This window comes from Ambystoma mexicanum, chromosome 11 (assembly GCF_040938575.1).
Source record: "Ambystoma mexicanum isolate Mex_15411 chromosome 11, UKY_AmexF1_1, whole genome shotgun sequence".
NCBI classification, from domain to species: domain Eukaryota; kingdom Metazoa; phylum Chordata; class Amphibia; order Caudata; family Ambystomatidae; genus Ambystoma; species Ambystoma mexicanum.
This window is the reverse complement of record NC_090934.1, coordinates 426,919,983-426,945,307: the sequence shown is the minus strand read 5'-3', so window position 1 is coordinate 426,945,307 and position 25,325 is coordinate 426,919,983. Positions and strand designations below refer to the sequence as shown.

The following is a 25,325-nucleotide window of genomic DNA, read 5'->3' as shown; positions in this document are numbered from 1 at the left end:
GCAAGTCTTTTATCGCCTGTCTGACTTCCCCTTCGCTAATTTCACCATCCAGTGCTTCTCTATCTTCCCCTGACAACCGGGGCAAAATTATCCCCTTTAGATAGATGTGTTGGGCTTCCCCATTAGGGTTATCCGATGAGTATAACTTCTGATAATAATCTCTAAAGATCTCTCCCATGCCCTGCGTGGTGGTAACCATCTCTCCCTGCGCTGTTTTTAACCCTTTAATCGAGCGCTCCTCCTCCTTCGCTTTTTAACTGCCTGGCCAAATACCTATCGGCGTTATTCGCCTTCATGTAAAAATGGTGGCGAAGATGAAGAAGGCCTCTCTCCGCTTTTTTAGTGCGCAGCACATCTAGCTGACCCTCCACATGTTGCAGGGCCTTTTTCAATCATAATGAGGGAGCGCAAGCAAGTTCCCCCCCAAGGTCAGCAATCTTCAGTTCTAACTCCTTCCCCCATGCATATCGCTGTCTATCTTTGGACACTTTCAAGGCTATCACCTGCCCCCTTATCACAGCCTGAAAGGCCTCCCATTTTATGCCTAGGCTTACATCCCCTGTGTCATTAAGGGTCCAGAACTCCTATATCTTTTCCCTGACCAAATTTCCCACCAACGGGTCCTGAAGGAAACCATGTGGTAGCCTCCAGCGCCAGAGTCCCGCCTTCCTATCTGGAGTGTGCAAATCCATCCAAACCGGTGCATAGTCCGACAAAGAGATGGGCCCCACCTCGACCTCCCGCACGCGCCCCAGCAGCCCCCCAGCTACCCAAAAGTAGTCAATCCGCGACCAAGTATTATATACGTGCGAGAGGCAGGTATCTGCCGACCCTTCAAAGCCCTCCACACATTGCAAATCGCCAGTTGCTTCACTACCTTGCGCAGCCGACTGAACGCTGCCCCCGGGTTATGCGGGGATCCTTAACTCCGATCCACCGCAGGGTCCCAAACCATGTTCCGACCCCCGCCCCCATAATGATCTCCCTCTCAGCAAAAACCTCCAGTTTCTCTAGGGTATCTCTCAAAAAGCCATCTTGCCCCATGTTTGGGGCGTATACTGAGGCCAAGGTAAGCGCCATTCCCTCCACTACTACGTTGACAAACACAAAGCGCCCCATTTTGTCGTTCAGTATATTACGAATGTGGAGCTGCAGCCCATCATGGAAAGCCACCAGGACCCCTGCTTTCTTGTCAACCGCGTTAGATTGTATTATCCTCTTATACCCACGGAGGCGCATCTTTGCTTTGTCCCGTGCCCTAATGTGCGTTTCCTGCATGAGTAGGATATGTCCCCTGTCCCTTCTTAAGAAGTCCTCCACTTTCCTCCTCTTCACTGGGGCATTAAGACCCCGTACATTATAAGTCAATATTTTCAACATCCCCATGTAGGGTGCCCTCTTCCAATGCGAACAACCCTTTTCTGGCTTTGTGCCCCCACTGGTCTCCGCCCCCCCTCCTCCAACTCCCCCACCCTCTCCCCCTTGCCCCCCAACACCCCAACACTAACCCGAGGAGGGCCCAGAAACCTATGATTGCTAGGACGTTCCGTCTGTCGCACCTGCCCCTCTGAGAACTCGGGTAGAACACCCCGGGGAATCCTAAACCCTGCATACCGTTACTAGTTCACACGAGGAACTCCAACTCTAAGACTCTTGCAGGTTCACTGTCCAATTGTCCAATACTGCGTTTAGTCCTATCTGTTTCCCCAAAGGGTAGCGAGATGCCGACCTCCAAAGCCGGCCGCCCCCGCTTTTGCCACACACTGACCACATTCTTTCTCAGTTTCACTCTTGGCGCTTCTTTCTGCGCTGGATCTCCTTCCATCCCGAGAGCCTCCTACTGGGAGACGCCCTTTGCTGCTGCCGTTTGTCGCTTCCCTCATCCTCCTGCAAGCCCATCATCTGCAGGCCCTCCTCACATGATGTTACCCTTCTTGGCCTACCATCCCAAGTGAAAAGCAATCCAAACGGAAAGGTCCACTTGTATCTGATCTTCCTGCTCACCAACTCCCTGGTCACTGGAGCCATCAGCCTCCTCTTCTGCAGGGTCACTAACGATAAATCCTAAAATAGTTAGACCTGCACCCCATTCATTTTTATGTGATCCATTCCCCTGGCTTTTTTCAGAATTTCCTCTTTTTGTGGATACGAGGACATCGCCACCAGCACATCTCTGGGGCGTTCCCCCGTTCTCCTGGGACCCACTTGATGTACCTTGTCAATCTTAATTGTCTCTGCTTCTTCCTCGTCCAGAATGTCGTGAAACACCTCCTGCACCGCTCTCTTCAGGTCGTTCTCCTCCACCGACTTGACCATATTCTTTATGCGGATGTTCGCCCTCCGGGACCGTTTCTCTAGGTCCTCACGCTGTAGCTCCAGGTTATGTGTCAGGCGAACCAGTTGCTCCTGCGTGACACTGCATTGCTGGAGTTCTTCTTCCGCATTCTGCACTATCCTTTCCAGGGTGTCCGTTCTCTCTTCAAGTTTTGCCACATCTTGCCGGAGCTCCTGAACCGCTATCTTCATGTCCTCCTTCATGCTAGCGAACTGTTCCTGCACCGTGGACATGAAGGAATCCTGCAGGTCTTTGAACCAAACCTGCATGTCCGCTCTCGACACTTGCTGACCCTGCAAGACTGACTGGCCCTGTGCCTCTGGGGTCTCCACCTGTGCCTTCCCACACTGGGAGCCCGCATTGTCCACCGACCACATCTGGACCAGGCTCGGGTTTTGCTTCGAGGAGGCGGTGAGCGACCCCGAAGGGCCTCCCTTTCCTTTACTCTTAGACATTCAGCTCCGTGGTATCAAGATCCTCTCGTTTAGTTTCGCTTTTCCCCTCTGGAGAGCATCGCTCCCTCTCCACCGGAGAGCCTGCTTCCCGATGCCTCTCAGGACCCCCCGGCGTTGCCTGTTTCCGCACCAGTGAGCCCTCTCCACAATGAGAGCACTTCCTTCCAATGCAAGCAGCTCTTCCACCAGCCAGAGACAGTCAGCCCCCTCCGCCGTGGTGCCTCCCGGCACCCCTTACAAGCACAGCTGCTTATTCTCAGCCCCTGTGCTATATTCAAGAGCGCTGCCGAAGGAGACCCCAACACCAGATTCAGGACCCCAGGCTGAGTCCTACAATGCAGGATCCTCTACTGCAGATACAGCAGCCTCCCCACTGCCACCTCGTTGCAGCGTTGTTACAGTCTGCAGTTTATGTATACTCGAGTCCTGTGACCAGTGCTAGACTCCTCATCTGGGGTGCCAGATTGCTGAAACCGCCCGAGGTCCCTCCTCCGTACTTGCACTGTACTCCGGGGGGCGGACCCCCCCCCCGGCTGACGACTGCTTTAGCAGGAGTCCCCCTAACAAACCCGCCTCCAGAGCGGGCGTGTGTTCTCCGGCGGGGACAGCGGGCAGTCCAGCACCGAGCTCCAAAGTCCCGAATCAACTCTGCTCCGCCCAGAGGCCCCGGCGACCCACTGTATACCTGACGGCCATGCTGTGCCTGCCGACGCCGCCACTCTCCTCGCCGGGGCAGCCTGGGACCCGCTTCTAGACCTCGCGGCCAAGTCCTGTAATACGCCGCCCCGGGCCAGCCGCCAGCGCAGCCCGCGTGGCCGCGCCTCTCTCCTCCTCAGCTGTTGCCTCTGCCGTTCCAAGCCGCCCGGGGTCCGCCGCCACTTCGGGCCGCATGGCCGTGCCTCTCACCTCCCCAGCCGGCGGTTCCTCCGTGCCGGATCGGGAACCCGAGTCACCCCCTCCCTGGGGGGGGCCGCCTCCTCCACCCGCCTCCGACTTCCTCCGGTGGTGGAACGCCACGCTGTGCCTGGCTGGCCTGCGGTCTCAGCAGCTCCGTCCCTGAGCTCTCTCCCCGTCGGAGATCCCAGTTCTCACACTCCGTGACCTCCGAGCAGGAGCTCCGTGCCTTGCCTCTCCTCGTCCCCCCCCCCCCCCCCCCCCCGGGGACCGTAAGTGCCTGCAGAACCGGGATAACTCAAGCAAAGCATAAATGCGGTGCTTATTATCAGCGGCCCGGCGGGAGAGACCTCTACGTGCGTCTCCTCTCGTCGGCCGCCATCTTGGCTCTCGTATATTTTCTTTAATATTGTAGTTGATTACGGTTAAATTGTCAGTCTCACTTTCCCCAAAACCGGGTTGAGGTTTTTAAATTTCAAAAAAATCTCTGGTCAGAGGGGACAGAAGGGCCAATCCTAGGGCAGTCCCGGCAAAACCGTGACATCTGGTCACCCTGCCCATCTTACTCTGCATTGGTTCTTGTTCTTCCTGTCCTCTCATGCCTCCCCGTCACTTATAGGCACCCTAACCTATCCTAGCTGAGTGAAAGATGAAAGGCAGCGATATTGACAAATCCTTAGTAAAAGAAGGGCAGAGGCTATTCCAGACACTCCCAGTAGAAAAGGAAAATGACGGATCGTATATGGGGAGCCCTTACGAGACTGAAGAAGAGGTTTGAGAACACGGGGAAGGAACTTGGGTACACATTGCACTGCTATGAAAGACAGTAAGGAGTGAATGAACCTCTAGATGACTATCTTATTGCACTGAGAGAGTTAGCCACAGACTGCCATTTTGGGCACACATTAGACACCATGTTGAGAGATTTGTTAGTGGTGGGATGCAGGAGTTCAGATACAAGAAAAAATGCTGCAATGTAAAACACCCACGCTAGTAGAAATCCTGAACACAGCACGCAGTGTGGAAGAAAGTATGCTGCATAAACAAAAGGAACAAAACCAGGATTCTGAGAAAGAAGTCATGCAAATCGGTGAAATGAAGTGCTAGAGCAACAGATCAAGCAGCGTAGAGAACACTGAAGAAGAGAGAATATCGGAAAGCAAAAGAAGCCAGGAATCCGAGAGAGTACTACAAGTGTGGCTCATGACGTCTTTGCTGCGCGAGGAAGAAAGTGCGCGAGATGTCAAATGATAGGCCATTTTGCAAGAATGTGCAGGAACAAAACCATAAAACAAGTGGAAAGCGAAATGAGTGAACATGAAGACTCCGAACCCCAACTAGTAACAATATTGAGCATCAACGCACTATTAAGAAAAAGGAGGAAGAAAGAAAAGCCGCACTGTGAGGTGTGAGTAGGCATCAAGCCCAAAAGGATGATGGCCGACTCTGGTTCTGATAGCACAATCATTTCAGAAGAACAGTATGAACAGATGTGGAAAAGGGAAGGACTGACACCGAAGAGATCCAGATCGATAACGGGGGCCTACGAAGGCAAAGAAATAGAGATATCAGGATACTTCAAGACAGACCTACAGTTCAAAGATAGAAAAACCAAAGAAAGGGTACATGTCATGCCACAGATGTTAGAGATGCACTCCTGGGATGGCTGCACCAAGCCGAAGAGAACATCCAGCTGTGAATTCCAAGGGATGGCAGTAATGAGCAGGACATAATAGAAAGATATGCAGAAATACTTGATGGCATGATAGGGACACTACAAGTGTACATGCACCAGACCAACCTGAGAAGGAGCCAATCCAGTAGAGCAAAAGGTGAGACCAGTGGCAGTCACAGTAAGAGAACTGCAAGAGATGTTGTAGAGACCGCTGGAAGTAAGTAATTGAAACAATAGTCCGGTGGTGATACCGACACAGGTAGTATATCTCAGTGGCAACGCGCTCATCTTGGAAGCAAGACGACGCACACAAACACAGGTGCGAATCCCTGGTCCGTGCTTCGAAACCTCTTTGGTATTAAGCGTGTTATAAATAACCAATTATAATCAGTGGTGGAAATGGAAAAAATGTGGTGGGGGATACCACAACACAAGGCCCGGGGTGGGGGAGGAGCCTGAGGGGGGCGTGGTCATACAGGGGCCGGGGCTCATAGTGGATATCCAGCAATGCTGGAATACTTAAAAAAATTTAAAAATAGCGCCCGCGACGGCAGCATTGCCTTTTACCTCGGCTTTGGCAATGTTGTGTAATGCACAATGCTCACTACATGTACAACTGATTCCTTTCACAACAGTGCCAAAGCCGTGGTAAAAGGCAATGCTGCCTTTGTGGGTGCGTTTTCTTTTTTTTTTCATGGGCTTGGACTGCTGACTCTGGCCGGATCCCGAGATCCGGCTCCATATCTGGTGCCGGATCTCAGATCCGCCGAGAGCCGGCCCAATGACCAGCACTGATTATAATCAATAAAACCCAATGGAGGGGGTTAGACATGCTCAGGATGTGCATGGCTTTAAGAGCACTGAATTGGGTAGTGGCGAGCACAAACTTCCCGTTGCCAAATATATTTGCGATTATGCAATCCTTGCAAGGATCTGCCCTATTTTAAAAATTAGACCTAACCAGCAGGCGTGTTGCAAGGTCTGGAAAAGATCAGGTGCTAAACTAATGTTGGGACTGGCGGGATTCGGGGCTAGCTATAGCCTTTTGGTTGTAGTCCCTGATCTTCTATCTGGGGCTACAATCAAAAGATCCGGGGCTACCGCCCCCCCATCCCCTAGCAACGCCATTGCAAACCAGTGCGTATCATCAGGTCAAACTATACACAAAGCTGAGACAGTTGACGGCGTTTGTGACTCTGTATGGCACGTATCGGTACAAACGCATGCCATTAGGATTGTGCTGAGCGGCATCGGTTTTCCAAAGAATTATGACTGCACATAGGGAATGCCGAGCTTTTTCAGGACGACATCTTGATCTATCGTAGCGCAAATCAAAGAGCATGATACCGCTTTGCAAAATGTACTGGAAAGACTCGGGAGGAAAGGATCCGACTGATGAGAGAAATGGGAGTTCCACAAAGAGAAATTACACTTTCTGGGATCAGCTGTCTCAGCAGCAGTTCTGGAACCGAAGGAGAGTCTAGTGCAAGCGATCACACAAGCCCCGGAACCTCATACAAAAGAAAAACTAAAGTCCTTCCTGGGGATGGCGAAATATTCTGCAAATTTCTGGGTTTTTATTTATTTATTTATTTGTAAGATTTACTCAAATATAAACAAGCAAGTCAGTTAATACAATCAAACAAAACAGTTAATTACACGCAGAATACAATATACAAATAACCATCAAAGAACTAGTATAAACTCAGAAAGTCATCCCAAATCTTTTCATGTAATCTTAACTTCCCTTGTCTCTTATAAATCACCCTCTCCATAGTTGCAAGATCAGACATCCCCTCAATCCAATCCACTGTAGGTGCAATCCGTGTCTTCCAGCCCCTCAAAATCAGCTTCTTGCCCAAACTAGCACCACGGAGCAGAAACTTTTTCCGCGAAATAGAGAAATAGCAACTCGCCACCTCTCAAAATCATCGTCATGAAATCCAACTCACCATCCAGATTCAAAACACGCAGAAAGACACAACAAACATCATGCCAAAATCCCTGCACACGCACACATTCCCAAAGCATATGTTCCAAACTTCCCAATCCATTTCCACAACACCAGAACTCATCCGAATCTAATCCCATATTCTGCAAATTTCACGAAAGATTTCACAAATAAAACAGGAATGACAGAGACTGCTGAGAAAATGAGAAAAATACGGATGGACAGACCAATGCAGATCGTTATTCACTGATGTAAAGAAGGACATCATGGAAGCACCAAACGTCAAGCCATTTGATGCAAGAAAAACGGAACGATCATAGCCGTAGATGCGAGCACATGTGTGTTAGGGGCAGCCCTAAGGCAACAGGCACACATGGAGACATAAACTGCAGTGTTTGCATCAAAGGTACTGACGAGTACGGAGCAGGATTATTCCATGATAGAAAAGAGAAGCTAGCCTGCACCTCATCGTTTCCAGACATACCTATGAGGAAAAAAGTTTAAATTGTGGACCGACCACAAGCCGCTGGTGAATATATTGGGACCCAGGAGCACAGGAAATGAGACACCAAGGTTAGCAAGACTGGCTTAAACAAGGCAGCAGTAGAACGTTCAGATGGAGCACACACCTGTATCGGAAAATAAACAAGTGGACTCGGAACTTTGCCAAGTGTATTCTAGCGCCATGTGTGAGGTGAGCGCTTCTGTCCCGGGAATCACCTCGACACCTGTGGTCTCTGGTTCTCAGGCACTGCTTCACAGAATCATTCCCTGGTAATGTATTCCCTGTTAACAAATCTGTCCATGGTAAGGCACCACTATATCCACCCAACTCGCCAAAGCCACCTTGTAATTTCTGCTCTGCCTCCTCGACTACCCGTGTGGCTCCTCACCCTCCCTGTGCTTCCCCTCGCTACCACTGCTTCTCTCTTCTTGCTCCACTTGCATGGAATTCTCTTCCCCGGACATCAAACAGTTCACACGGATTTGTTAAAAAAAAAAACGAACTAAAAGCCTACCTCCTCGCCTCCGAGTTACCCTCTTAACCTACCTCTCATCTGCCAGCTACCAATTTTTCCCTCACCTCTAACCTGCCTCTGTCCCTCACGCCCTCTGCTGCCCCTCTAGCACTTCACCCATTGTGGTCATACCCGTAGCACAGCTGGCCGTAACCCCATCATTGTCATACCGGTAGCACAGCTGGTCATACCCCCATCATTGTCATAACCGTAGCACAGCTGGTCATACCGCCTACATGCACTTAAAAATATCCAATGTTCATTGTCCTTAATCTATGTATGTCTACTTATTTATTGTCCCCGATGACTGTTCCATTTACTCCCCTCCGTGACCTGGTCAGAATGTCCCTCAAACTCCCCCCCATTGTAAGACGCTCACCACTTCCCATCGAGTCTGATTTCTTACGTTCTGTTAAACACTGTCACTCCCCGAACACGGCAAATGAATTCCGCCAGTATTGATTTGCACTCTGCCCTGGTTTCACATGTGTTAAGTGATTGGGGTAACACACTAGTGTTTATTGCCAGATCACGCACACTTCTGCCAGCCACCTCCAGCTGGGGGACATCTGGGTGAGGGGCTGCTTTATGGCTTGGGTGTGGGGGGCGATCCGCCAGTGTACACTGAATGTTCTAACCGCGGGGACGCGCACAGTTTTGGCAGAGCACATTGTTTCTTATCCCCCGCAATTGTATGACTGGTACCCAGACACAGCCACCATGCTGCTTTCATGCACACGGCAGCAGCTCCGGGTGTCCTATATTTGCATTAGGGCACTCCGACAGTGCACTACCCGCTGTTACCCCACTGTTGGGGATCTAAACACGTTTACGCCAATGTACGTCCTACCCTTCTGCCCAACGAGGCCTCAATATTGGCGGGCAGCATGCACCCACACCTCAATGCACCTCAGTTCTCGGTTACCTCGTTCTTTATCTTGCCGACAGTTTTGATCTGTCAGTGGTGTTTTGGATACTGAGGCTTAGCATCATTTCTCCAATGTCTCTCTTTTAAACCATAGTCACGGTTTGGATTGCTTCTTGATCTGAAACCTCAGTTCTCGGTTCTGGCGCCCTTCTGTATTTCAAGAGGGGATGGGTTGTCACTGGCAGCAGGCCATTAAGTGGGCCCGGGCTAGCTGGGACAAAGGCCCGGCAGTCTCCAGAAAGGGCTCCTGAGCCAGGGAACTGCCAGGGACCAGCCCCAGCCATGCTGACACCTCAGGCAGCCATGTAGTCTAAGCGCTGCACAGTTACATGGACTGCCTGCAGGTGTCAGCACTCGAAGTACACAGTGTAATAGTGGCTTTGGCTACATGGCTGCCAGCTCTGTGAACTCCAAAAGAGGAGGAGGGCTGGAGGGCCCAGACTCTCCTTTTGTTTCCGAGTAAAGAGTCATCATGCAGCACGAAGCCTTTTAAACGAGGCTTCATGATGCGTGATGACGCTTTACTCGGAAACTGAAGGAGTCCTCCTGTTTCGGAGTACAGAGTCATCACGCAGTCCCTTTCATTCAAGGAGCCCGTGGCCACGCTGCGCCTTTAATGAAAGGCATGCCTGCTGCACGAGAGAGCTAGGGCACACTGGTATCACACCTTTTGAAGCGTGCAGCCCGAATTGCTGGGCGCACCATAGGTAATGATGCCAGATGGCCTGATTTCACCAGCCCATCTGCCCCCCATTGGCAAGGGGCTCTCATTAGGGACGTGGCCTGAGTACACACATACTTAGCTGCGCCCCCTAATGAGAGCGCCGATCCCGCTCGGTTTAGCATACCACCTAATCCACTAACTGGCAGTGATGTGTAATAAGCGTGTGCAGGGAGCAGAAGTGTAAATTTAATTACGGCAAGCGCACATTAACTGGTAATAATTAAACGTACAACGCTGCGCACTCCACAATGGCGCCTATTGTTCCCTGGCTCCGGATGTTCTATGCAGCTTGCTTCGGGATCTGGCCCCCGCTTCTTGGTACCCGACCCAGTAAAAAAAAAAAAAATAGTGCAGCCGCTCCCCCGGGCGCGTGAGGGGGCGGGGTGGTGTTGGTACGCCCCGAGAGAGGCAGAGTTGTATGATGGGGAAGCACAAGCTGGACCTGTGAGAACAGGCCTGCAAGGGAGGGTGCAGTATGGTGCCACGTGCCACTAATGGGTTTTTCATTGAGTGTAATGCACATGCGTTCACCGCCGTGTGCGCGTGACTGTTGCAGAACTGTAACTCCACTTCATTCAGCCTGCCTCTCAAGTTTGTATGGCATAATTACCTTTCATGTGGCAGCGCATTAGATTTGATGGGCAGTGGCGTTTAAATATAGTGACGCAATTGTACTGTCCCGGGCTTTGCAGTGGTATACATTTCTAGTCTACGTCGAGTTTATGTAGTGCATTTACTTTGCGGCGTAGACAGTATCAATCGTGCACTTAAAACAGTGAATGTGGCATGCAGTGCAGCAATTTTTAGTGTGGTGAAATAAGCCTGCTTGCACACGTAAGGTGTGTAACACATTGCATCACGCTTGTAGAGTTTGCGGCGCCGGCCCTTGCTCTGCTGTGTGTGAGTGAGAGAGAATGAATACATCAGTGTCGCGGGGTGTTTGCTGCGCAGCACTGCTAAAGCGAAAACACCCCCGGTCCCCAGCACCGTGGTGCTACTCTGGGGAGTCCACTTCTTGTTAGACCGCAGTTGAAGCCTTGGGCTAAACTGTGAATTGGCCCTTGGGACGGTGGGGCTGGAGGTGATCGCCCTTTGGACCCCATGCACGCACAAGCTGCAGTCACCCGTCTTGTGCTGGGCCACTGCGCCTGTCCAGCTCACTTACACGGATGCCGTCCTGCCCAGGCCCCTCTCACTGATGCCTGCGCCCCCTCAGATGCAGGTATCTTCCCGCATGCTCCACCGACACGGATCGCTACCCGCTCCCCCACACAGACCACTTCCCGCCTGCTCCCCCACCTGGATCCCGCCCCGCCTGCCCACTCCCACTCCCCCTCTCACTGATGCAGATAGCTTCGCGCCTGCTCCACCACACGGATCTCTTCCCGCCTGCTCCTTGCGCAACACGGATCTATCCACCAGTCCGATGCCGCCTTTCACATTGTTTTACTGCCCAGCGTCCTCCTCTTCTGCCCACTCGCTATCTCACACACATGCTTCTCTGCCTGCCCGCCACCTTTTTCCTTCCCACCCGGGCGGGCTCGGCCAGAAGGATATCCATGGGGGGTCGCAATTGTTTTTCAAAAAGGGACACGGTAACTGTGTTTAACCGAAAATATAAGTACATGCCTATCAATGTTTTCAAATGAAGATGAGGGAACTGGCTCTATTCGAGGTGGGTTTCCGGGTATCCAGGTAGCTCTGACATTTGAGGGTCCAGTATTTTTACTAAAGGGTGGGGCTCGGCACAAAAAGGCGTCGAAACCACTGCCCTGCGAGTACTGAAATCGTGCCATGGATCTTAATAGTGAATCCACTTGGGGTCTGGGAGAGTACGCGCAACGCCCGCCACAGGCCTACCTATAGCCCACCCCTGCTGACTGCTGGTCCTTATGGCGGCAGCTCCCCCATCACCCTTCAGATAATGTACAGCTCTCCACCCCCCCCCCCCCATTGCATGCAATTCTACTGGTTATAAACACTCTTCGATATGTTGTTGGGGGAAGAGGGTGCCGGGCCCACCCCCACATAGCATACATTCCTCTCAGCTGCTCAGGTGGCACACCTTATATCCATGGGGGCCACGCTGGAGAGGGGTGGGCACGTGTGAGGTAGAGGCGCTGGTGGTAGGGATGGCCTAGAAGGGGTGGGGGGTGCGATGGACTGGAAACCAAAAGGGGCCCTGGACGTAGTGTCGCCATAATACACATGTTCAGCAAGCCCAACCCTTTTCCTATGAGAACATGTGGTGGCCTACCAGGCAATCTCCAGAATTCCCCATAGGACAGTCCACTTCTGCTGATGGAGTTGGAGTAGAGTGGGCCAGGGTAGAGGTGGCAGGGAAGTCCCCTCCCCTTAGTAGAGAAGGGATCGAGACACAGCAGAGATGCAGGAGGGGCTGGAAAGACGAAGAGACTGGCATAGAAGCGCAGGAGGTATACATGTTCAAGGCATCGGTGAACTACAGCAGTGGTATTCAAACGTTTTTATGCCTAGCCCCGCCATCCCCCCCTGATTAAAATCAGTTTTGCCAACACCCCCTCCCCCCATCAAAATAGTGTTGCTGGGTCGCCCAGAAGCCATATCTGCTTTTATTTACTGCGAAAAACAGTCGTTGTACTCCCCCCGATACCCAGCCCCACAGTTTGAAGACCACTGAACTAGAGGATGAAGTTAGGGTAGAGTCGCGGGGCAGGTGGAGGGGCGCGCATGACACACGTGTTCAGTAAGGCTGGGCTAGAGGAGGTGCCAGTTTAAGGAGGGAATACACCGAGTCAGGAGAACTTTGGAGGAGATTGTGCCATATTTTGCGTGGGAGGGAGCGAGCTGCATGAGAAACCATTGTTAATTGTTCTAGTTATAAAGTGTTGCCCAAAAAGAATTAATCCCATTGTGATCTGAGAAACAAATTGGTCCCTGTGTTTAAATTGTGTACTGCTAAACGAATTTTCATCTGCTCCGAACCCAAAACCGATTTTCCTTTTTGTGAGCTAACCCCTTTCCTAGAGCCTACCTGTCATTTGCAGCTTCAGTAGAAAACTAATTCCATTTGCATTTTCTTTTCCATTGAAATGAAGCTTAACATCCCAAAAACCGATGTTCTGCTTCTGTTCCTCTTTCCCTATTGTGTGGTCAAAGCGATTTTTTTTAAAAATGTTTTTATTTATTTATTTATTTATTTTTAAATTTGCATTCCCTTTCCGTTGCCCATGTGTTGTATATTCTAAAAATCAATTTTCGTCTTGTGTGTTGATTAGTATTTCGTAAAAGTTCTGCCTGTCTTTCTAAACATAAGCAAGCAAATTCCCTGTTTTCCATCTCATTCCCATAGCAGTTGTGAGAAATATTTTTTTTTTAAATTCTTAAATTGGTGCTCCAAAAACAGATTTTCCCCTGCTTTGCTGGTTTCCCATCTTGTTTCTGTGGGCACCACACCAAAACAGATTTCCCCGCTGTATTCTTACTCCCTGCCACTGCCTTCCATTCAAAGGAATCCAGTCCAGTTGATGTTTGGGGGGGTTGAGTGTTGCAAGGGGAGTGCTTAACGTTTGTGCTATTGTGTTGAATAGTAATTTTTCTGTTCAGCCATTTTTTAAAAAAAAGGAAGTAACTGTGACAGTATATCTTAACCTGGTTGTTTTGTAGAGATTATTGCATTTTGTGTTGCCACAACATGTTGGCTGTTGTAATTGGTTGATTTTCCTTTGACATTAAATAATAAATATCTTATTGGTACACACTAGCCTGGTTCCTAGTCCATTTTGACACAGGGTGTTAGTGGAGGTTGGGTGCGAGACGGTTGGAGACCTACTCAAAAGAATCCATAGTATACTAAAAAAATAAAAAGCATTTTATTGTGCGCCATATTCATTGTAGGGAAAGGAGTTCCCTGGCTTGTGTGTGCCGTGTAATAAACCATGACATCACGTTATTGGCTTGCAGCCTGAAAGATTCTCTCCCTGCTTCTAAGTCCGGGAGCTGACCTTACAGTGGCAAAAAAGTTATACAATAAACAAAAGCATGTCATAGCCTTATAGTAACAGTTATGTAACATACCCACCACCAAGCACAGGAACTCTAAACTGTGCAGCAACTGAACTCTCAGACAATATATTAGAATATCAAGAATGTCACCTTCTTTTTTTTTTAATACCAGGCTTGCAACATATCCTAGAGTGTGTCAACCGATCCATAGCAGCCGGTCCTACCCTTTTGTTCTCCAACTGCGCTCCCCTTTCACACAGACTAGCCTAGACCAGATGAGAGGTGTCAGAAACGAGAGGCAGACATAAAGTGGTAATATTCTCAACATTTACCATTTTATTAACAGAAAGTGGGTTGGATAAAGGCCTATCTTTGCCTATCCTAAAGCAAATGACCCTTCCTATGAAAGTAAAACTAAAATAGGCTGACCTTGTGTCCAAACTATATCTGACCCTCACACTAACATACACAATCAAAAGGTGTAGGGTAAATGTTTCGAACTTCAATTCAACAGAAATTTACAAAAACTTAAACATATAACTTCAACGAAACAATCCTTATGTCCATGGGTTGGTTCCCTTGCCCTGGAATATTTTAGGACAAATATTCAAAATATTCTGTTTCAAGACCAGTCTCTTCAAGGCAATGTACATTTCTCTTTTGCCTAATACTTTCCTCAGAATGGCAAAACACATGTCTCATCCACATAACAAGGAGGAAGTCCCTCCTGATCTTTCAGGATGGCAAAACAAGATGCCTTTTCCACAATGCTGGTTGGAATATGGCAAAAGAAAGTTTTTGTCCATCTTTTTAGGATGGTTAAACAAATGTCCTTTCTCCAATAGTCATTAAGGTATGGCAAACGGCAAGTCTTTTAAACTTCTCTCGTTGACAAAATGTTTGATTGAAACTTAATACAACAAAACTTTAAACACACCAGTTCAAAGGGGATTTCATGGTACACTCTCCTGCTAGGAAACCTCTCAACTGAAAACTTGGGATATCCTGGTTTACGCTCCTGCTAGAAATATCCCCATTTTGCCTCCCACATATCCCCTGGGGCAGGACAGGAAGTCAGGCGGCAGGACAGGACGTCTGGCAAGGACGTCCGGCAGACTTTCTCCTGGAAGTGCTGACTGGTTACCAGGAGCACATTATTGTCCCGTCCCAGCCACAGGACTACTGGATCACTTGCTGTGGGTGCTGTGAGGCAGCTGTGAATACAAACGGGTAAGGGAACCCCTTTGTTCCCCATCCCAGTCCAATTTGACCCCTTTTGTAGCCCCTTGACCCCCTTAGCTGCCCCAGACCCATATGGCCTGTTTTCTTGATCCCCAGTCCCGTTTAGCCCCCTCGGTTGGCCCATAATCGTTTCAGCTGGCCAAGACCCTGGTTTCCCCTCGTCTTTCCCCTCTCAGTCCCATTTAGCCCCTTAACGCTTTTTGCTGCCCCAGGCCCGTTTTGCCCCTTTTCTTGACCTCAGTCTCTGTTACCCCCATGTGTTGCCCCTTTGGCTGCCCCCAGGCCTGTTTTTGCCACTTTTCTTGACCCCCCAGTCCCATTTAGTCCATTTTGCACCCCTTAACCCTGTTAGCTGCCCCCAGGTCTGTTTTGCCCCTGTTCTTGTCCTCAGTCCCATTGACCCCTTTTGTCCCTTTTAATCCATGTTCTTGCCCCCTAAGCCCTATTGTGTGCCCCAGACCCCTTTGTTGCCCTGTCACCCTTTAGCCCCTATTCATGCCCCTTTTGTAGCCCCCAAACCCTCTAGCCAGTTCTTGCCCGCCAGTCCCGTATAGCACTTTTTGTTTCCCCTAGCACCTGTTCTTGCCCCCTTCTTGTCCCTGGTTGCCCCATCCTCTTTTTCCACCTGTGTTGCCCCCTTACTATGTATCCCCTTTTCTTGCTCCCTTTAGCCCTATTTCTCACCCAGTCCCTTGTGTTGCCCTCAAACCTTGTTAGCCTCTTTTATTGCCCCAATCCCGTTCCTTCCCGGCAGACCTTTTTTGTTGACCATTAAATAGCCCCCACCCCCTCTCATTTCGCGCAGCCATTACTCGGGCTCAGCTCGTGTTGGGCCCTAAAAGCCAGGTCAGACCCCCAGGATCGGCTCTTTCCATGAAATATCTGGCTCCCCCAGGTCCACCAAAAAGTAGTCTTGGTCCCATAAAAGTTAGAAGATTTTGTTTTCTTGGCGATTATTTGGCAGTCAAGGGCTACATTAGGCTTGCACGACGTGCATCATACTTGCCAACCCTACAGATTTAGTGGGTAGGCTACTTACCGCCTACAGATTTCAGTGACAGATCCAACTGCTTTTTACAGTGGCAAGTCATTTATGTGATTCTAAGGCAGGCTCCAGGACAACAGAGCCTGCAACACATTAATTAGTCCGTCTATACAGTGGACTGGTAGGTGATTACTTTGAGTGCACTCAGACCAATCCACTTACCTGTCAGCTGCGTGACTCTGCCCTGCACTCTTGCCAGTGCAACCTTTAGGTGAACCAGCAGTGAAAGCAAGTGGCAGAGTGTAACACCATCACACAGCATCTGCCGACAGTTTGGGGTTAGCATTCAGAATTAGACATTTTCAACATTTCAACATCTCGTCGTCGGCAAGGGGAAGCCCTGCATTTTCTCCAACGTGCGCAACGCGCACTACTTTGGACTGTTGTGGACTCGCTATCTGATGCCCCGACCATTGATCCTGCCTACTGCCCGCTCACACACCCACAGCCACTTCCACTAAAGCACTGATGCTCGCGCATCCGGAAGTGTGGCTGTTGGGCTGAGCACTCTGCTATTTTGTTGCTGAAACAGGACCCGGGGATAGTCTCGTCGTCGGCAAGGGGAAGCCCTGCATTTTCTCCAATGCGCGCAACGCGCACTACTTTGGACTGTTGTGGACTCGCTATCTGATGGTATATATTGTATTTTTGTGTTCCTGTCCCTGGTATTGACCGCGGTTTTACCGCGGGTCCCGCTAGCTTGCTAGCTAGCGTTACTTACTCTGTTCTCTCTCTGATTTCAGCCCCACCCATTGATCCCGCCTACCGCCCGCTCACACGCCCACAGCCACTTCCACTAAAGCACTGGTGCTCGCGCATCCGGCGCGCGCATCCGGAAGTGCTCGGAAGTGTCGCTGTTGGGCTGTTCGGCTGGCAGAGGGCGTAGGGGGTAGGTGCTATTGGTCCCAGTGATAAGTTTGCTAAAGGTTTTTCTAGTGAGATATTGGGCTGCCTTTGGGGGTCAAATCCACATAACCAGTTAAATGGGGAAAACCAAACTTCCGCCCCGCAAAGATGCGCGAGCGGACTTCTTTATGGCAGTAAGTACCAGAAGAGCGAGCCTCGCCCGAGCAGCAGCCCTACCGCTGCCTGAGGCCAACGAGGATGAGGCCGAATTGTTACAATGTGCGCAACAGTGTTCCCTACTTGACAAACAGATGGAGGATAACATAGATCCCTCGCAAGAGGCCGAATTTTTAAAATATGCACAAGAACGTTCCCTGCTTGATAAACAAAGCGAGGACAATATGGATCCCTCCCAACTGCTCTTTGGAGAAGATGATCCATCAAACTATGTGCAGGAAATAGGGAAGGTACTGAAAACAAATAAAGAATACGATTACACCCTTCATGGGAACGCGAATGAACCCCAAGGTAATTTGAATTATGACAAATTATTGGATTTTTCTAATGGTACGACATTCAGAGGGGAGAAAGCCACTAAGAATCGCTCTGACCCTTCTGCCTCAGAATTTCCTGTAATGATGGCTATCTTTAATCGTCTAATTCTATCTGAACTACATAAGCAAACTGATTCATTAGCTAATTTAGTTGTCGAATTTAAAGATTTACCAAACAAATTGTCAGAGGCACTGATACAGACACTCAAAACTAATATGGAAAGGAAAGGGGAGCAGGGGTCAGAGAATTCAACAGAGGTATCTACGATAAAAGAGATAATTATTTTAAAAACTTCCCAAAATCAGGCTCAGGAGCTTATCGAGGTGGGGGAGGTTACTGTGCAAAGTACCCAGGTAACCAAAACAATTCCTAAAGGGCTGGAGAATGTGGTGCCGGAATTTAAATTGACAAAAAGACAGGAAAAAAAATTGCAAAGCAAAAAAAGATAAATAACAATAAAAATGGAGGCACAGCCAAAACGTCTAGAAAGTTTTTGAGAAATGTCATAGAGGTGGAAGAAATTGAGGAATCTTCACCTAGGGCTACCAAACAGCAACAAAACAAAACCTTATTAGAGAAGGAGTCCCAGAGAGTTATTACGGTTATGGATCAATTCACCCAAAGTGCATATATAGAAGGGGACAAACAATTATGGGAAGCAATGAAAAATAAAAAACATAGGGATGACCTTTACGAAATCTTTAATGTGGCTGTGCCGCAGGAAAATATGACAGACACAGGGAGGCTTGCTAAGGTTAAAGAGGTGTCTCATTCCACCCTAATGGAGGGACCCACGATAAAAAGGAAAACAAATGTGATGAATGTTCTAGTCACTGAAAAAGAGCCAGTCAGGAACTTGGTCCCAATCGCAATTAATACTGATCCGGATAGCAGGGACTGGAAAATCGTCCCAGGGAAAGATCCCAAAATTACTCCGAAGGTGGATCTGGGTAATATGAGACGGTCCAGTCTGGGTAAGGAAGTTGATGCAGGGGTGAACATCGGGGGTATGAGGGCTAACAACGAACCTAGTGATCCTCTCGGGCCAACAGACCCCCAACTAAGGACTGTGCTTAATAAGGGGTCGAGCAATAAGGATGACCCAAAGTCAAGGAATTGGCACACCAATGATAACTTGTATGAAGTGAGCAAAGATGGCAAGGGTGGTAACTTGAAGGAAACTATTGATCAACAGAAATATCAGAAAACGGAAGAGAAAATTAACGACAATAAGAATGATGACGCCCTCTATCAATCAATAATCAGAGTGTTAAGGGAGAAACATCCTCAGGAGGCACTTAAAATTGGTACTGAGCAGTGTCATAATATTACGAAGGAGGTTACATATGAAGAATATTGTAAGGGTTCGAGTGGGGATAGTTATGGAGGTTATAACGAGAGTAAGGGTGTTGGAGAGAAGGATATGCTTCACTCACAACCGATATATGATCTAAAAGATCCGATAAGACCTGATCTACCAGGGCTGGTCCTGACAACACTATTCACAGATCAGTCCAACACCTCCCTCAATAGACCCTTCATATTGTCTCTTCTGGGTCAGATGCCGAACTTAAGTTTGATTGAATCGTCAGATATCTACCTGGTTGACTATATACATAGGCAGAGGTTGGATTATGTTCGCCTTGTGATCCCTTCACCTTTGGTTAGAAACCTCAGGATGAAAGATGCGGAGCAATTTCATCGTAGAGGTTTCGATATTTTTGATTATGTTCAGTCTCAACCCAATATATCAGCATCAATTAGAAAACAATAATAGATCCCCGAGGGATGAATCTGTAAACAGGGAGGTGGGGGTCAGTAGTGAGGGGTTTGAGAATGGGGAGAAACAAGATTGGAGATGGCTTGCCCTGACGCTGAGAGAGCCGATTGATACTCTTAAAAAAACTAGGGAAGCCACTTTAGCGAATTAAAATCGAACCCTCAAACTACTAAACTGGAACTCAAGAGGGTCGATTAATCTCCTACATAATGTGACCTTAATGAAGGAAATGGCGCAATATGATTTACTTTTTATTCAAGAAACCTTGTCAAGGGTGCCATTAGGTTGGGAGGGTTTTACGGTATGTTCACTGTGTGCACAAAGGGGTGCGAGAGGTCGACCGAAAGGAGGTCTTTTAATTGCTGTTAAAAATCTCTTGAATCCCAAAAACATGGGTGAATGGGCATTTGCACATCATTTCTTGGCTGTGGGTTTCTCATTATTGTTTGACAATAGGGTTACACCCTTTTTGCTGGTCAATATATACTGGAATCCCGCTGAACATTCGGACAGGCAATTATGGTTGGAACTATGTAATTTGGGGTCCCTGCTGGAGAACTGGTTGCTTGTAAATGCAGGGGGACAAATCGTGATGGTGGGTGATCTCAACGCAGTTATTCATGGAGACCCCTCAATTGGGGTGGCACTGATCAGTGATATGGAGGGATCCTCGCAATCAGTAGATAATCAGAAGTGCAGGGGGAAAATTTGGGCTCACTTTTCGGAGGTGTGGGGTTTGGAAATACTTGTAAATATTTTGCCAACTTGGAAAGCCAGAGGTTATCACTCGATAATTGACTATTTTATATGTTCATTGGATCTGTTTAACCGTTTAGGTAAATTTGACATTATTGAGACCGTATTTAGTGATCATTGTATGCTAACTTTGGATGTAGGCATAACAGTATTAAATGAGCCAAAAATAATATTTAATCATATTTTGAAAGTTAATTGTTCAGGGAATCGAATTATTTGGACAGGGAAAAAAACCACTCGATTCACCGCCTCCATGATTGAAGATTTAGAGACATTTACAGATCAGCAGAGACTGATGACATACTCGGTCAGTAAATTCACTGACTACATCAATCGCTCACTAACAAAACTTGAGGCTGTAAGTAATGCCTCCAAATTGACTACGAAGTCAAAATCACATACGTTTGACATGGAAGTCAGGGATAAAAAGCACTGTATGAGGAAAGAGATCAGACAAATTAAGAAATCACGGCTGACCCTCTCAGCCATGGTTGATGGAATTAAAAAAATAAAACAGAGTTACAAAAATTGGTCAATACAACATCGTATAATTAAATGTCAGAGAGACGGGGAATCTATGTTAACAGCCCTCAGAGGAGCAAACTCAAGAAACTTTTGGTCTTGAATTAATAATTGGGACAGACCTCAGAAAGAGGTACTTTTGAACCCCATTAATGAATCCATATGGAAGGGCCACTTTGCCAATCTGTACTGTGTTAATAAAGAGGATGAACTGGCAACATGGATCCATGAACCGAAATGGCTGTTGAACTTTACCACATGGGACTTAAAAAATCTTATAGTAAAATCCAAAAACTCAGCGGCACCGGGCCCTAATAACTTGTCTAATAAAATCCTGAAGTGTGATCCCGATTTATGGGCAAAAATACTGTCTGTTTTGTTTACCAACATATTAATAACTAAAACCATACCGTTGTCCTGGAGGGTATCAATAGTTATCCCTAAATTTGAAAAGGGTTCGCGAGTATGTCCCATGAGCTACAGGCCAATAGCCATCGCCAATCCCGAATCTAGATTGTTCTCATCATTGGTTCTAAGAGATATGCAGAAATGGATAGATGGCAAACAGATATTAGACATGAGACAATTTGGATTTAGGAAAAACATGGGGACTGAATGTGGAGGGCTTATCCTATACTGTCTGAAAGCGGAAGCAATGAAAAAGGTGGACTCGTCGGTCTATGTGGCTTCAATGGACCTGAGTTCCACGTTCGACTTGGTGGACAGGAACATTTGTGGAAAAGACTAAGAGCACTAAACATGCCAGCAATTCTATTAGACATAGTAAGGGCAATTTATTCCCAGACAGGAGTGAAAGTCAGATTAGACTCAGAGGGCACCCTCTCTGAGGAAATATCCATACATAATGGGCTGTGTCAGGGTTGCAGATTAGCACCCACAATTTTCAACCTCTACGTTAGTGGAGCGAACCTGACTCTCTTAAATAAAGGACTAGTCCCTCCTAAACTTATGAACACCCGTCTGCCCTGGTTAGCATACGCTGATGACTTTCTCCTCATAGATACCACTAAGGTAGCACTACAAAGAATGCTTTCAGCCTTTCAGGGATTCATTGATTCGATAGCGTTAAAGCTCAATCCAGCTAAAACAGTGATAGTACGACTTGGCAGGAAAAATAAGAAGTCAAAAACGTTAGCTTGGTTTACTGGTACCACTCAACTGAAGGCTCAGTCGGAGTTTAAATACCTTGGCTTTGTAATAGCGGGTGCGAACTCGAGACCCCTGCTGAGGACACATCTTAAACTTATGGCTGACACTGCTATTGGTCAAATGCGTGCCGTAGATTCAAAATTTGCGAAATTCTCAATGATGCCGCTGAGAGAGTATTATACAAAAAAAGTTATTCCCCGCTTAACATTCGGAGCTGAATTTCAACCCGAAAATTTTGAAGGAGAGTGGTCTTATATAGAAAGTTATATTTGGAAATCAGTACTGTACCACTTACCGAAATGTATTCCCTATCATCTGATCAAGTACGAACTGGGTTTAAATTCCCTTCAGGCATTGGTAACTTGGAAAAGAATGATGTTATGGAGGAAATGTAACTCGATAGAGATCAACTCATTGTACAGTCTTGCAGGTCTGGACATGGGAAATCCTTTCATTGCTGTATTGAATGATGAGATCTTTAAAAGTTTGAAGTTTTTGGGTATGTCAGTCACTTCTCTTATGAACAACCCCTATAGGGTGAAAGAAAGTGTTCTGGGTTTTGACCGGATACACACGAAAAATGCTATTGTTAATACCAAACTGTATCAACAAGTCTGTGCTCTAAACAAATGGTTCCCAATGATGGAGAGTTACTTAATCAAGTACCCAAGCAAAACAATTTGAAATGATTTTATGCGTTTTAGATTCAATGTAATCCCTACAAATCAGATTAATTCAATTAGACAGACTGTACAAGGATCTTGGCAATGGTGCAGATATTGCTGTATAGAAGGGACGGTTGAGGACCTGAAACACATACTTCTGGTCTGTCCGGCCCTAAGAGAAAAAAGACTTCTATACTTTGGTCAATATGTACAGAACACGGAGGAGGTAGATAGAGAATTCATCTGGTACAAAATGCTACACAATAGTAAAGGCAATTTAAATATCAGGGTGGCAACATTTCTAAGAAATATTTGTGCTCTCTTTTAAGTGTCAAATTCAACTTTTGTACTGTTTATTTAGGTTTTATTTTTGTTGAGTGGTGTTTTAAGTTGGTTATGTATCATGTACGAACATTAATTTGCGATTTTATTACTTGAATTTGTGAAATTATAACTAGTACTGTATGTGAATTTTGTAAAGGTTTTTAAAAAACCAAAACAAATAAATAACAATAAAAAAAGAACATCTTTCCATGTTGTGCTGTTTGTATGTTTTGTATTTTCCTGTGATTTCATTGTTATGGGAATTATTATTTTTCAAACTTGAAAAATCCAACATCTTTTTGGTCACAGCATGTTAGCAAGTATGCGTGCATACAAATGCACGTGGAACCAGCATTCACGGTAGCCCACGGCACATGGTAGAGCCAGTGTACTTGCTACTCGTAGCAGGCATCAGAACCGGGCACCGCCCACTTTCCAGAAAGGGGACGTTGGCGAGCGGCGTCCGGCACCAAGCCATCTCTGAACTGGCATTTCTCAGTGATGACCTCTCACCCCGCCCCATGCACATGCTTGCTGCAGCAGTGTACACCCTCCACCCAGAATACCCAAACCGCGTCACCTCCCTCCTCAAAGTAATGGGAATACGAGATGTGCTGAAAACACCTTCCAAGTGTATGGAGCAAGATGGAAGAAATACCAGTAGTTTGCCAACAAAAGGTGAAAGGATCCCCCGCCTCTTTATCTCCCCAAATGAACCGTTGAGCGGTGCCATATTCTTCCGGCGTCTCCCTGTGCCCTCACTCTCCACATCCTTCGGTCCCTGGCCACCGCACCGTCCCCTTAGTGAGGCTCGTCCTCAGGATATCCTATCCCGAGTTTAAGTCTGTGGCTCGCCATCTCTCCCCGAGTCTAGCTCTTCCTATCCCCTCTTCCCACCCCCCCTCTCTGCACCTGAGTTTCTCCATAGCGTTCAACTCTCCCCGTCCCCTCCCCTGTCTGCTTGTTTCAGCCCCGCCACCCTCTGTGTGCGTGTCACCTGTGTGTGGAGCCCGCCCTTTACTGGGCGGGGAGAACGATTGTGAGAAAAAGATACGGGAGAGAGAGAGACTCTGTGAGTGGTACGACTAGAGAGGGGGTACAGAGAGGCTGTAAGGGGGGGCGAGCGGGAGAGGGGGGCAGACACGGCCCCTTGTGTGGAGAATCTGAATCCAACATCACAGTAAGTCTCGCAAAGATTTCGGAAACATTAGTAAAGTCGTTTTGTTTTAACCTCTCCCTCCCCCCGCTTCCCTAGTCTATCCTTCACCCAGCTTGCTGCCGGACAGCTTCCCCACGGGATGTCTCTCAACCCCGTGCCCCCACCCCCCTTCCTCGAGGGCTGTCTGACTCAACGTTTACTCCTTTTGACTAACGCGGCACTCGCTAGCTGCCGCTCATCCCCACCCCTGGCTGCCTTGCCAGATTCTAACCGCCAGCCACATGCCTCCCTCTTGCTGGGAGTCCTGCACTAAGCGTGTACACTCGGAATTGCACTTATTGTCATTAGGGGGCACATGACTTTTTTTATGGGCTGTTTCGATTCCCCTTGCCATTGGCTCTCTTTTGTTCCTTCTCACTGATCATTTTCAGTGGACTTGTCTTACGCCTATCTCCCATTCCAACCCTTCTCCATCAGTCTCTTTTCTCACTAGTTTCATACTTCGATATTAGCTTTCTCCGATTAGTTATTGCTCACCCCACCCCTGCCGTTTCTTCAGTGCCCTCCACCCCTCTTTGGTTGCCTCCCTCTCACTGTGCCACATTCTCACTGTCACAGTATGTCCCATACAAACTTGTCTCTGGGTGACTTTATGTCGCTCGCTGGCAGCTCACCATCTATTTAGCGGTTTTCGACTCTCCCTCTTACACTCATGTCTCCCCCTAACCCCTCACCCCTTCTCTGGCATAGTCGCACACTGCCTTGCTTAATCTCCACCTCTCATTGACCATTGTTTTCTTTCTCTCTTGAATTCCCTTCTCGCCGGCTGTCTCATACCCCTATCTCGGGGAGCTCTTCACTCTTCCTGGCTGTTGCACCCTCCTTCGCTACCGTCTCCCCCTTTCACTGCCCCGCTCTCGGAGCACCTTTCTTACTGGCTCACATTAATCCCCCCCTTGTTACCTGTTTTTTTATTCCCCGCCCCCTCCTCCTTCTCCTCACTGACTGCCCAGAAGCCCTGCCCCTGTGTTGCATGCTTGAACCTTGTCCTGGGGCACTGTACTTGCATCATGGGCCTGAGCTCCACCCTTGAGCCCTGTCCGTTACATTTTTTAAACCTATCCTTGGGCGGTGTACTTTCATTATGGCCCCGAGCTCCACCCTGGAGCTCTGCACCCGTATTGCATGCCTGAGCCTTGTCCTGCTGCACTGTACTTGCATCATGGGCCTGAGCTCCACCCTGGAGCCCTGCACGTGTATTGCATGCTTGAACCTTGTCCTGGGGCACTGTACTTG

At 48.2% G+C, this 25,325-nt stretch overlaps 1 protein-coding gene across 3 annotated transcripts in view; it reads left to right on the top strand.

Moving 5' to 3' along the window:
* The window catches only part of LARGE2 (LARGE xylosyl- and glucuronyltransferase 2), a 417,721-nt gene that overhangs the window by 98,984 nt on the left and 293,412 nt on the right, over nt 1-25,325 (top strand). Inside the window, exon 1 of one of the 3 annotated variants that reach the window (XM_069623249.1) lies at nt 23,930-24,050. The exons of the other annotated variants lie outside the window; for them this stretch is intronic. The gene's annotated coding sequence lies outside the window, so the exon portion shown is untranslated. Of the gene's footprint in view, nt 1-23,929; nt 24,051-25,325 lie in introns of those variants that run through there. 3 annotated transcript variants of the gene reach the window in all.